General features: G+C 39.6%; 1 protein-coding gene and 1 long non-coding RNA gene across 3 annotated transcripts in view; one reads left to right on the top strand and one right to left on the bottom strand.

Moving 5' to 3' along the window:
* Window positions 1-12,963, bottom strand: part of LOC129638832 (uncharacterized) — a 106,250-nt gene that overhangs the window by 1,829 nt on the left and 91,458 nt on the right. The window lies entirely within an intron of this gene.
* HAPLN1 (hyaluronan and proteoglycan link protein 1) overlaps window positions 1-12,963 on the top strand; it is an 80,164-nt gene that overhangs the window by 19,042 nt on the left and 48,159 nt on the right. The window lies entirely within an intron of this gene.

Genomic DNA, 12,963 nt, shown 5'->3' with positions numbered 1-12,963 from the left:
GTTTTAGGACACTCTTGTTAAAACAGAATCTTCTTCAAGGTTATCTGCCTTTGGTGGTTTCAGTTCAGTTCAGTTCAGTCTCTCAGTCGTGTCCGACTCTTTGCAACCCCATGAACTGCTGCACACCAGGCCTCCCTGTCCATCACCAACTCCCAGAGTCCACCCAAACCAATGTCCATTGAGTTGGTGATGCCATCCAACCATCTCATCCTCTGTCATTCCCTTCTCCTCCTGCCCTCAATCTTTCCCAGTATCAGGGTCTTTTCCAATGAGTCAGCTCTTCGCATCAGGTGGCCAAAGTATTGGAGTTTCAGCTTCAACATCAGTCCTTCCAATGAACACCCAGGACTGATCTCCTTTAGGATGGACTGGTTAGATCTCCTTGCAGTCCAAGGGATTCTCAAGAGTCTTCTCCAACACCACAGTTCAAAAGCATCAATTTTCTCCGCTCAGCTTTCTTTATAGTCCAACTCTCACATCCATACATGACTACTGGAAAAACCATAGCCTTGACTAGATGGACCTTTATTGACAAAGTAAGGTCTCTGCTTTTTAATATGCTGTCTAGGTTGCTCATAACATTCCTTCCAAGGAGTGTCTTTTAATTTCATGGCTACAATCACCATCTGCAGTGATTTGGGAGCCCAAAAAAATAAAGTCAGCTGCTGTTTCCACTGATTCCCCATCTATTTGCCATGAAGTGATGGTACTGGATGCCATGATCTTAGTTTTCTGAATGTTGAGCTCTAAGTCAACTTTTTTGTTTTCCTCTTTCACTTTCATCAAGAGGATCTTTTGCTCTTCTTCACTTTCTGCCATAAGGGTGGTGTCATCTGCATATCTGAGGTTATTGATATCTCTCCCAGCAATCTTGAGTCCAGCTTGTGCTTCTCCCAGCCCAGCGTTTCTCATGATGTACTCTGCATATAAGTTAAATAAGCAGGGTGACAATATACAGCCTTGACGTACTCCTTTTCCTATTTGGAACCAGTCTGTTGTTCCATGTCCAGTTCTAACTGTTGCTTCCTGACCTGCATACAGGTTTCTCAAAAGGCAGGTCAGGTATTCCCATCTCTTTCAGAATTTTCCACAGTTTATTGTGATCCACACAGTCAAAGGCTTTGGCATAGTCAATAAAGCAGAAACAGATGTTTTTCTGGAACTCTCTTGCTTTTTCGATGATCCAGCGGGTTTTAGCAATTTGATCTCTGGTTCCTCTGCCTTTTCTAAATCCAGCTTGAACATGTGGAAGTTCACGGTTCACCTATTGCTGAAGCCTGGCTTGGAAAATTTGGGCATTACTTTACTAGCATGTGAGATGAGTGCAATTGTGTGGTAGTTTGAGCATTCTTTGGCATTGCCTTTCTTTGGGATTGGAATGAAAACTGACCTTTTCCAGTCCTGTGGCCACTGCTGAGCTTTCCAAATTTACTGACATATTGAGTGTAGTACATTTACAGCATCATCTTTCAGGATTTGAAATAGCTCAATTGGAATTTCATCATCTCCACTAGCTTTGTTCATAGTGATGCTTCCTAAGGCCCACTTGACTTCACATTCCAGGATGTCTGGCTCTGGGTGAGTGATCACACCATCGTGATTATCTGGGTCATGAAGATCTTTTTTGTACAGTTCTTCTGTGTATTCTTGCCACCTCTTCTTAATATCTTCTGCTTCTGTTAGGTCTCTACAATTTCTGTCCTTTATCGAGCCCATCTTTGCATGAAATGTTCCCTTGGTATCTCTAAATTTCTTGAAGAGATCTCTAGTCTTTCCCATTCTATTGTTTTCCTCTACTTCTTTGCACTGATCACTGAGGAAGGCTTTATTATCTCTTCTTGCTATTTTTTGGAACTCTGCATTCAAATGGGTATATCTTGCCTTTTCTCCTTTGCTTTTCACTTCTCTTCTTTTTACAGCTATTTGTAAGGCCTCCTCAAACAGCCATTTTGCTTTTTTGCATTTCTTTTTCTTGGGGATGGTCTTGATTCCTGTCTCCTGTACAATGTCATGAACCTCCATCCATAGTTCATCAGGCACTCTTTCCACTGTTTCCCCATCTTTGCCATGAAGTGATGGGACCAGATGCCATGATACCCCAAGATAAAATAAAAAGTTAAATAAAATCTCAAAACAAAAAACCAACAAACAGAAATACATATATATGTCTTTGACACACATAATAATGTAACATGCAGGTATTAAAATGATGTACAAGAGGATTTAATGAAAGGACAAGATGCCCATTATATACTCAATTTAAAAAATCACTTTTAAAAAGGCCATATAATTTGGTTCCATTTCAGCAAAAATGAAAAGCATTTGTATTTGACTAAAATGCTTGGACAAGTATGCAATAAGATCCAACCATAATTAATCTCAGTTGGAATTATGGGTGATTATTTTTAATATTTATTAAGGCACAGTCAGTTCAGTTCAGTCACTCAGTCGTGTCCGACTCTTTGCGACCCCATGAATCACAGCACGCCAGGCCTCCCTGTCCATCACCAACTCCCGTAGTTTACCCAAACTCATGTCCATCGAGTCGGTGATGCCATCCAGCCATCTCATCCTCTGTCGTCCCCTTCTCCTCCTGCCCCCAATCCCTCCCAGCATCAGAGTCTTTTCCAATGAGTCAACTCTTTGCATGAGGTGGCCAAAGTACTGGAGTTTCGGCTTTAGCATCAGTCCTTCCAATGAACACCTAGGACTGATCTCCTTTAGGATGGACTGGTTAGATCTCCTTGCAGTCCAAGGGACTCTCAAGAGTCTTCTCCAACATCACAGTTCGAAAGCATCAATTCTTCTGCGCTCAGCTTTCTTCACAGTCCAACTCTCACATCCATACATGACCACTGAAAAAACCAAAGCCTTGACTAGACGGACCTTTATTGGCAAGGTAATATCTCTGCTTTTCAATATACTATCTAGGTTGGTCATAATTTTCCTTCCAAGGAGTAAGCGTCTTTTAATTTCATGGCTGCAATCACCATCTGCAGTGATTTTGGAGCCCCCCCAAAATAGTCTGACACTATTTCCACTGTTTCCCCATCTATTTCCCATGAAGTGATGGGGCCAGATGCCATGATCTTCGTTTTCTGAATGTTGAGCTTTAAGCCAACTTTTTCACTCTCCTCTTTCACTTTCATCAAGAGGCTCTTTAGTTCCTCTTCACTTTCTGCCATAAGGGTGTTATAATCTGCATATCTGAGGTTATTGATATTTCTCCCAGCACAATCAACATACAATAAAAAGGACATGTTCAAAATGCACAAAAGATCAGCTTCGCGTGTGTGTATGCCTATAAAACCATCACTACAATTAAGATAATAAAAACGTTCATCACCAGAAAGTGTTCTATGATCCCTTTGTAATCCCCTCCCTTCTCCCTCTTCCTTGTGTACAAATACTTGTCTACTTTCTGTCACTGAAAATTAGTCCGCACTTTCTAGAATTTTATATAAAAAATCATTGTTATATTCTCTTAAAAAAATCTGGCTTCATTCATGCATCATTTGTTTGAACTTCATTCACATTATTGTGAATAGCAGTAGTTCAGTCCTTTTTATGCTGAATCGTATTTCCATCTGGATACCAGTTTTTTATCCATTCATCTGTTGATGGACATTTAGGGTGTTTCCATTTTAGACCACTACAAATAAAGCAGATGTGAATATTAATGCATAAGTCTTTGTATAGTCATATGCCTTCATTTCTCTGGAGTAAACACCTCAGAGTGGAATGGCTGGTATATGGTAGGAATGTTTACGTTTTTATTTAATAAACAGCCAATTTCCAAAGTGATCGTGCCATTTTACATTCTCTCCAACAGTGTGTTACAGAGAGTTCCAGTTGCTCTATATCCTATCCAACACGTGGGTGTGGTTACTCCTATTAATAATTTATCTTTTATCAGGTTAGCCTGGATAGAGGTTTATCAATTTTATTGATCTTTTCATGAAACTATCTTTTGTTTTCATTGATTTTCTCATTGTTTCGGTTTTCTGCTTCATTGATTTCTGTGCTGATTTTTATTATTCTTTCTTCTGCTTTTCAAGTACTCTTCAGTTTCTAGGTTCTTAAGGTGGAATCTGAAGTCATTGACCTGAAACTTTTTTTCTTTTCTATTGCAGGTGTGTAAAGCTATAAATTTTCACTACATAATGCTCCAGCTGAAACCCCCAAATTTTAATGTTTTCACTTTCATTCAGTTGAAAATAATTTTTAATATTCCTTTTGATTTTTTTCTATGAACCTTGGGTTGTTTAGAGGTTTATAGTCTAGTTTCCTAATACATGGATATATTCCACATGTATTTTTGTTACTGATTTCCAATTTAATTCTACCATTACACTTTTGTTATTCTAGGTCCTAACGTATTCCTCAAATATTTTTCATAAAACCTTTTAGTTCCCATTTACAGATATTTCTCTCATGACCTAATGAGAATTCCATAGCCTAAATAATTCACTTTGAATAACATCTTACACTTTCCCCAAACTCAGTAACTCATCACACTGCTAAAAACCTGTTTCTACATCTGTGACTTTGGCTTTTATGATCTCCTTGGGTGGTTCATTGTTTTTTTTTTCCTGGCATTACTAAACCTCAAATTATAAAATAATCTCTCTGAAAAAGGTATCAGAAATTCTTAACTGTTTTCTTGCTTTGGGTGTTTTAGGAGCAGAAAGAAAAGACCAAGTTATTTTCAAATTTTAAGATTGCCCTTTGCATTATATCCAGTCCAAACATATGACAGAGAACTGGTGCCAGGAAATGTGTCCCATGCAGTCTTTCTTTTCAAGTAAACTGAAGATTGCTTCCTCAATTAGTTGAATCTTCTGGGTGGTCCTTTAAAAAACAGTTCTTTGAAGAAACTAGTGGACTAATAATACTGTAAATGTAAAATAACTTTAGTCCTTTAACTTTGAAGCTAAGAAAAAATGAAGAGAAATTCAATGTTGTTTGTTCATATAGAATTTTCTAGCTCTGATTTTAAGAGGGAAAAATTCTGTATAAATCCAATGAAAAACTTTTTTAAAAAGATGTGTGTACATTTGAACTTAGAATTAGCCAACTGTAATTGTGTATGTGCACACACACATGTACGTGTGCGCAAACTACTTGGTTTGCTTATTTTTACATGTAAATGATGCACACACATATTGCAGTCTATATTAAAATCAGTATGTAATAAATTTAAAATATCTAGGGACATTCTGAAGGAGATCAGCCCTGGGATTTCTTTGGAGGGAATGATGCTGAAGCTGAAACTCCAGTACTTTGGCCACCTCATGCGAAGAGCTGACTCATTGGAAAAGACTCTGATGCTGGGAGGGATTGGGGGCAGGAGGAGAAGGGGACGCCAGAGGATGAGATGGCTGGATGGCATCACTGACTCGATGGACTTGAGTCTGAGTGAACTCCGGGAGTTTGTGATGGACAGGGAGGCCTGGCGTGCAGCGATTCATGGGGTCGCAAAGAGTCGGACACAACTGAGCGACTGAATTGAACTGAGGGACATTTAGTAAGTAAAGAACTTTGTGCAATTCTGAGAAAACTGGTTATTACTTAGGCTTAGTCTGTACATTTGATTCCACTTTTGGATTCAAAATCATCCCTTTGTGTTCTCTCAATATTATCCCCTCATTAGAGCTTGCCCTAGGCAAAAGACTCAAGTAGCTGAAGTTGCTTTTATGGGTACTCCATTCTCTTCCAGAGACCCCTTTTGCCTTTTTACTCTTCTTGGCCAATCAGTGGGAAAAAAAAAAAATTGTATTTCAGTCTTGAGGCCTTTTATTTCCCTGAAAAATATCTAAGTAGGCAGCTATTCCCTCTAGGGAAACACAGGACAGGCTGACAGTGTTAGTCATCATCACTACTCAAATGCCTGTGATTCTGATTTTCAGTAGTTCACTGTCTGTATCAGTCTAACAGTTTGACAGTGAAGACAGTCACCACTTAGCATTCAGATCATTCCATTTTGGTCTGGAGGAGGAAATGGCAACCTACTCCAGTATTCTTGCCTGGTGAATCCCGTGGACACAGGAGCCTTGTGGACTATAGTCCCTATGGTCACAAAGAGTCAGACACGACTAAAACGACTTAGCATGCACACTAATCCAGCAACCCCAAACCCTCTCCACCCACTTACCCCAAATAGGAAGGATAGTCAAATGAATTGTCATGAGAAAAGAAAATCTTATACAAACAGGGACCTAACAATTGGAGTGGTTGACTGGTGGACTGAGCAAATTTAAATAAGGTAGACTATGTGACTATTGTAGACTTTGCATATCCTTCAAGCAATCTCACTGTAAATGGCTTTTTTTGGCTGTGTAAATACAATGTCTGTACTACAAACTGTACTTGCCTGAATACAGAACATTGAATTTACATTCCTCATGGTGCTGCTGACCTTCATCAGCGATTAGCCAAGTGGGCTTTGGTTGGCAAATTAATATTGTCATGGCCTTCAGCTCCTTGGCTAGTTTCCTTGGCTTATGGTTTTATTAGTGGGATTATAAGTAACTATTTCTCTGTGTCCATAAGCTGAAGGTTTCCGGCTTCTGTCCACCACTGCCCTGAATGCATCATTTTCTAGGGCTGTCTCCCCAGTCTATATTAATGTCTCCCATTTAAATAAGCTTTCCTAACATACCCATTATCACAAAAGGAAAAAAACCTCAGATCTGCATTTGGCAAATACCGGCCAAGAAATTATCCAAAATAGTGGGTGCCAACTAAAGAGGTCAGCAATCATTTGTTTTTCATGTGCATTTAATTATTGGAGGAAATTTGATTTGCCAATTATGCTAGTGTTTTGAAGGCAGCTTCATTTTGCAATTGAGAAGAAGAACTTCTTAAAGTGGGACTGTGCCAGTGAGCTCATGCCAGATCCATTGTGGGCACTGGAAAGTTTGTGAAGAGAACCAAATAAAGCATGGCAGGAACTATGCTGCTGCATAGAGATAAATGGATAAGGGGATTAAAATATTCTTTGGATGTTTCTGTTTAAGAGCAGTAACTAGGAATATTCTATATAAATGCAATTCCAGAATTTAGACATTCTAACACCAAAAAGCACAAATTAACAGTTTATCAGTCTTCCTGATGTTTTCTTTTTTCTCTTTCCATTATGTATATCAAAGAATAGAGTGTTCTAAAATATTAAAATTGACAGATACAAATTGTAAGATAGTCATGAGGGTATTCTTCTAGCCTAAATGCTGAAGATTCAAGGACTGATACTACAGTGTGGGCACTGCTCTGATCGAGGCAGTTGCATCGCAGTTGGGGAAGCTGAGTGTCTAATCACATCAGTATGACACCAGATGCAATCCAGTGGGATTTAAAGAGGTCCTTCCTGGTTTGGATTCCATAATGATGATATAGACTATATTTTATATACTTGTTTCTAAAGTATTTTTGAATAAATGCTTTCCATATGATGCCATTAAGTAGCTATTTATTCTGCCTATGCATATGACTAAATAGAAATTTATGCTTTTGCAAACAGGGTTATTTTGCAAAGACCTTACTAAACTATCACTAAAAATGCAAATCATAGTGAAGAGGTTCCTGAGGGCCATGCTCTTCTTCTCAATGCGAGAAACAGCAGATGCATCCTTAGGCCATTCACTACATGTGAGAGAATATTTGCCAATTGTGCATTTCTTAAAAACTGATTTTGCCTAAACCAGATCATTGAAGTAAATGATTCAATGAGATTACTCTTTTCCTCTTTTCTTTCCTGTGGGTTTTTTTTTTCTTTTTAATGACAAATTGCCCCTTTTCATATCAGTTTATTTGTATACATTTTATTATTTTAAGTATATTTCCTCTTTTGGAAGAGGAAATCTTAATCTTAAACCTTATTCCAAACACCTGTCCCCTTAACTTGCTTAACTGTCAAACAGCTAACTTAACCTATTTTTTTTTTTAAGCAATGGCATTTTGACAGAATGAAATTCTTCCCCTGAAATTTAGGAATGAGTGAAAAAATAACACACCCTTCCAGATGTGAAGAAAATAAACATTATCCTGCCCTTGAACTTCCTGAAATTATAATGACCTTCTTTTGTTTTGAGCCACTTTGCACCCCACCTCCTTTACCATCTTCCCCCTACTCCTTGGTCCAGCATCACAGGTTCAGCGAGCATTTCTAAGTTCACTTGCAGACTGTCTCTAAAGTGGTAAGATTTAGTGGGGCCTGGGGCAATGCCTGTGTTGGCATTAGATTTGACGCGTTTCAGCATTAGCAGAATGAAGAGGTGACATAGTTGCCTCTGAATTCATTCATTGCTGGAAATTACCATCTGAAGTCCAAAGACATTGAAACTTCTTACTTTATGGCTGCAATTACTATTCACTGTCTTTGTCTCTCCTCTAAGCCCAGGGAGCCTTCCATTCTGCTGTGCTAAGTCACTTCAGTTGTGTCCGACTCTGTGCAACCCCGTAGACGGCAGCCCACCAGGCTCCCCTGTTCCTGGGATTCTCTAGGCAAGAACACTGGAGTGGGTTGCCATTTCCTTCTCCAATGCGTATAAGTGAAAAGTGAAAGTGAAGTCACTCAGTCGTGTCCAACCCTCAGCGACCCCATGGACTGCAACCTTCCAGGCTCCTCCGTCCATGGGATTTTCCAGGCAAGAGTACTGTAGTGGGGTGTCATTGCCTTCTCCAGCCTTCCATTAGCATGGCAGAAAAGGACAGCAGGGTTCAGAGAGCCTCTGTAAGGTGATTATATTTGACAGACTGGCCTTGCTCCCTTTTCTACTTTTTCACCACTAGCAACAGCTGCTTCTTTGTTTTACCTGTCATACCTTTCCCTTTTCATGAAAGAAGTCAGATAGCATGCAAGGAGCACATCAAAAGTCATGACCCTTGAGCAAATTTTAAATTAGCACATAGGAGGAAATGAGATAGATAATTTGGCCTCATGTCTCATTCTTTCCCTTTTTAGTTTCTATCTGACTACATTTTACATACCTAGGTTTTGTTTTGTCTCTGCCATTGGTGGTTAGTACAATTTTAAACGATCTGGAAGAAATCAAATAGGAAATGCTGATGAAAAATAATTCTACTCATACGAGGCCTTCAGTGGCTTGTACTGTGTTTATTTTCTATTGGTGTGAGAATGTTCTATTAATAAGATGGGCTGGGGACTGATGATGCAGATAGAGGTAGACAGTTAACAAGAGTGCATACAAATGCTTTTCAAGCTTTTATGCCTTATGTTGTTCCACAAATGGACTTCCAGAGCTTGTGTGGAAATACTTGGAAGAAGGTACAGGTGGTCATATGCTCTTGGCCAAAAGTGGTCCTTTTACATCAGATTATGTAGATTACCTTTTCAAACAAGCAGCAAAGTTGAAAGGGGATACGTTGAGGTAGGCCAGAAAGGGTCACAGCAATCAATACAAAAAATAGAATAACTGAATGACTCTAGTAATTACTTAGTTAACTCTAGGACACCCTCCATCAGCTGCGTTTAGAACCACAGAAATGCCAGTCTTTTTAATTCAATACTCACTGAAAACTCATTACATGCCAGGAGTACAAAGACTAATAAAATACATTTTTTTGGTCCTGAGGGGGCTTAAACTTTTGTAATATTAACATGGAGCCAGGCACTTTTAGGTGCTTCATTTATCATTTGAAAATTAAATGACTGTTTTCTAAATTTGTATGAAATGTGATGATTTCTTCAGTAGGTAGGTTGGATGTGTGTGGTGTGTCTAATATCTAGAGAGCTAAAGCACATGGTTGTGCATATTGTATAATATCCACATTGAGGGCTGCCATTCATCCTGCAGTGCACAGAGCAAAACCAGCACCTCCGAGCTCCTACTGTGTGCAGAAGATATCCTGGTGAACAGTTTCTACCTTCTTGGAGCTTGCATTCCAGCTGTTATGTGTCCATGAAATGGGCTGAATTCTGCTCTCAAATCCTATAAAATATTCCTAGAAGCACTTTAAAGTATGTGGCTTGACAGTCTTTTGCTATAGCCCAATATGAAAATGTGTTAAAATGTTGATATCTTCCATAATTACACTAATCATTGAATTTATAGCAATATCATGTTAATCTGGCCACCCTAAAAACTGGGAATCCAATAGTAAAAGTTAACACATTACTTTTAAGACCATTTTACTTTCATAAAAATTGGAAATATTATTAAAATTATGTTATGTTTGTATCTTCCTTAGTAAACAAATAGCATAACATGATTAAGAAAATCCTTCTTGGGGTGTAGAGAAAAGGGAACCCTCCCACACTGTTATACCCACTATGGAGCCAACTTCCCAGGTGGCTCAGATGGTAAAGCATCTGCTTACAATGCGAGAGACCCAGGTTTGATCCCTGGATTGGGAAGATCCCCTGGAGAAGGAAATGGCAACCCACTCCATTATTCTTGCCTGGAGAATCCCATAGACGGAGGAGCCTGGTGGGCTACAGTCCGTGGGGTCACAAAGAGTCAGACACGACTGAGCGACTTCACTTTCACTATGGAGAACAGTATAGATGTTCCTTAAAAAATAAAAAATAGAACTACCATGTGATCAGCAGTCCCACTCCTGGGCATATATCCAGAAAAGATGAAAACTCTAATTTGAAAAGATACATGCACCCCAATGTTTATTGCAGCACTATTCACAATGGCCAACATGTGTAAGCACCCTAAATGTCCATCGACAAAGGAATGGATAAAGAAGGTGTGGTATATACATACCATGGAATAGTACTCAGCCATTAAAAGAATGAAATGTCATTTGTCGCAACATAGATGGACCTATAGATTATCATACTAAGTGAAATAAGACAGACAAATACTGTATCACTTATATGTGGAATCTAAAAAAATTATGAACTTACAAAACAGAAACTCACAAATCTAGAAAATACACTTATGGTTACCAAAGGGGAAAGGCAGGGAGAAAAAAATAAGGAATTTGGGATTAACAGACATATACTCCTATATATAAAAGAAACTACAGGGACCTACTGTAAAGCACAGGGGACTATATTCATTGTTTTGTAAAACGTATAATAAAAAAAATCTGAAGAATGTGTATATGTGTGTGTGTGTGTGTGTGTGTATATATATATAACTGAATCACTTTGCTGTATATCTGAAACATTATAAATCAACTATACTTCAAGAAAAAGAGAAAATCCCTCTTAGTAATGTACTCTAACAAGGTTGTATTTTTAGGGTATTATTAGATGTGGGCTTCCCAAGTGTTCTGTGGTAAAGAATCTACCTACCAAGCAGAAGAAGATGTGAGTTGAATCTCTGGGTTGGGAAGATCCCCTGGCAACCTACTCCAGTATTCTTGCCTGAGAAATCCCACGGACAGAGCAGCCTGGCAGACCACAGTCCATGGGGTCAAAAAGAGTCGGACATGACTTAGTGACTAAATAACAATTATGAGATGTGTAAGGATAAGGTAAATAACTCAGTGGTTACGGAACTTCGTTTAGAAAAGCTGGCAGCACCAGGAAAAATGCAAATAAGCATGACCTTTAAGGCCTTGTCCCTGCCCCTGCCTGCCTGTCCGGCATCATCTCCAGCCAATTCATTCTGATTATCCTACTCTTCGGTCACAGGGAGCTGTTAATACATGCCGTCACATGAGCAGCCCAAGTCTCTCACAGCTCACTTCCTTTGTACATGCTATTCTCATGGACAGCAGTATCCCTTCCCCTCTTCTCTAGCTCCTTCTTGCCTTTCAGATCCAGCTGAGAAGTCACTTTGTGAAACCATTCCCATCCCCTCCCAGGCATCAGGGTTAGTTGCCTTCCAAGGCTGCTGCATTTCACAGCTCCAGGCATTGCCCTTCCCACTGTATTGCCAGAGAGCTCTCTCCCTCTTTCTTCCGTAGCATCTTACAGAGATGCCTCTATGCAGTTAGCATCCTGCTCTGTCTCTGTTTCACAGCCTCCCCAAAGAGTAATAAATGCTTTGCAATCTGAAGCTGAACCTTACTTCTACTGGTCTGACATATAATAGTGCTGAATGGATAATTGATTTGTGGCTTCACGTGGCACAGTGCATAATTAAGGAGCCCTTAAGGTCTGTCAGATTGGTTTTTCCGTCCCTGGATCTGTTCCGATTGTTCGCATAGCCTGGCCATTTTTTCTCTATTGGGAAATCTGTCCTTCAAGTCATCCCTCCATTGCCAGTGGCTGTGTTGCTGGCTGCCTTTTTCAGGGGTCCATTAGCACTAAGATCACCACTACTCCTTGTCCACAGCCCAGTTGCTATGTATTCTTCCCCCTCCTTCTCCTCTTCTTCTCCTTCTTTTCCATCTCTTCCTCCCCCCGCCCCCATTCCTCATTTCCTTCCCCCTCCTCCTTTTGTTCTTTCTGCTTGTTTCTCAGTGGTAGGAGCTTTTGCCTTTTAAACTACTGTCTGCAAATGAACACTGAATCAGTCATTTGCATTTTATTTCCTATGGTATTTATACCTTTAGTGGTTCTCTCTGTATTTGCAGGATTTGTTGTTCAGTCACCAAGTCGTGTCTGACTCTTTGTGACCCCATGGACTGCAGCATGCCAGGTCTCCGTGTCCCTCACCATATCCCAGAGTTTGCCCAAGTTCATGTCAATTGAATTGGTGATGCCATCCAACCATCTCATCCTCTGTCTCTTCTCCTTCTGCCTTCAATCTTTCCCAACATCAGGGTCTTTTCAAATGAGTTGGCTGTTTGCATCAGGTGGCCAAAGTATTGGAGCTTCAGCTTTAGCATCAGCCCTTCCAATGAGTATTCAGGGATGATTTCCTTTAGGATTAACTGGTTTGATCTCCTTGCAGTATTGTGTACACTAAAAATGATTTTCAGGTGTGCAGTTATTACCAACACCTGACGGCTGTGACTGTTCAGTTTGGAGGGTTTTTAAAAAAAAATTTTGATAGCAGTTCATTTTTGGAACTTGTACAGGGTTACCATATCCCTTGT

The sequence above is a fragment of the Bubalus kerabau genome, chromosome 1 (assembly GCF_029407905.1).
Source record: "Bubalus kerabau isolate K-KA32 ecotype Philippines breed swamp buffalo chromosome 1, PCC_UOA_SB_1v2, whole genome shotgun sequence".
Lineage (NCBI taxonomy): Eukaryota > Metazoa > Chordata > Mammalia > Artiodactyla > Bovidae > Bubalus > Bubalus kerabau.
This window is presented reverse-complemented; position numbering and strand designations above follow the sequence as displayed.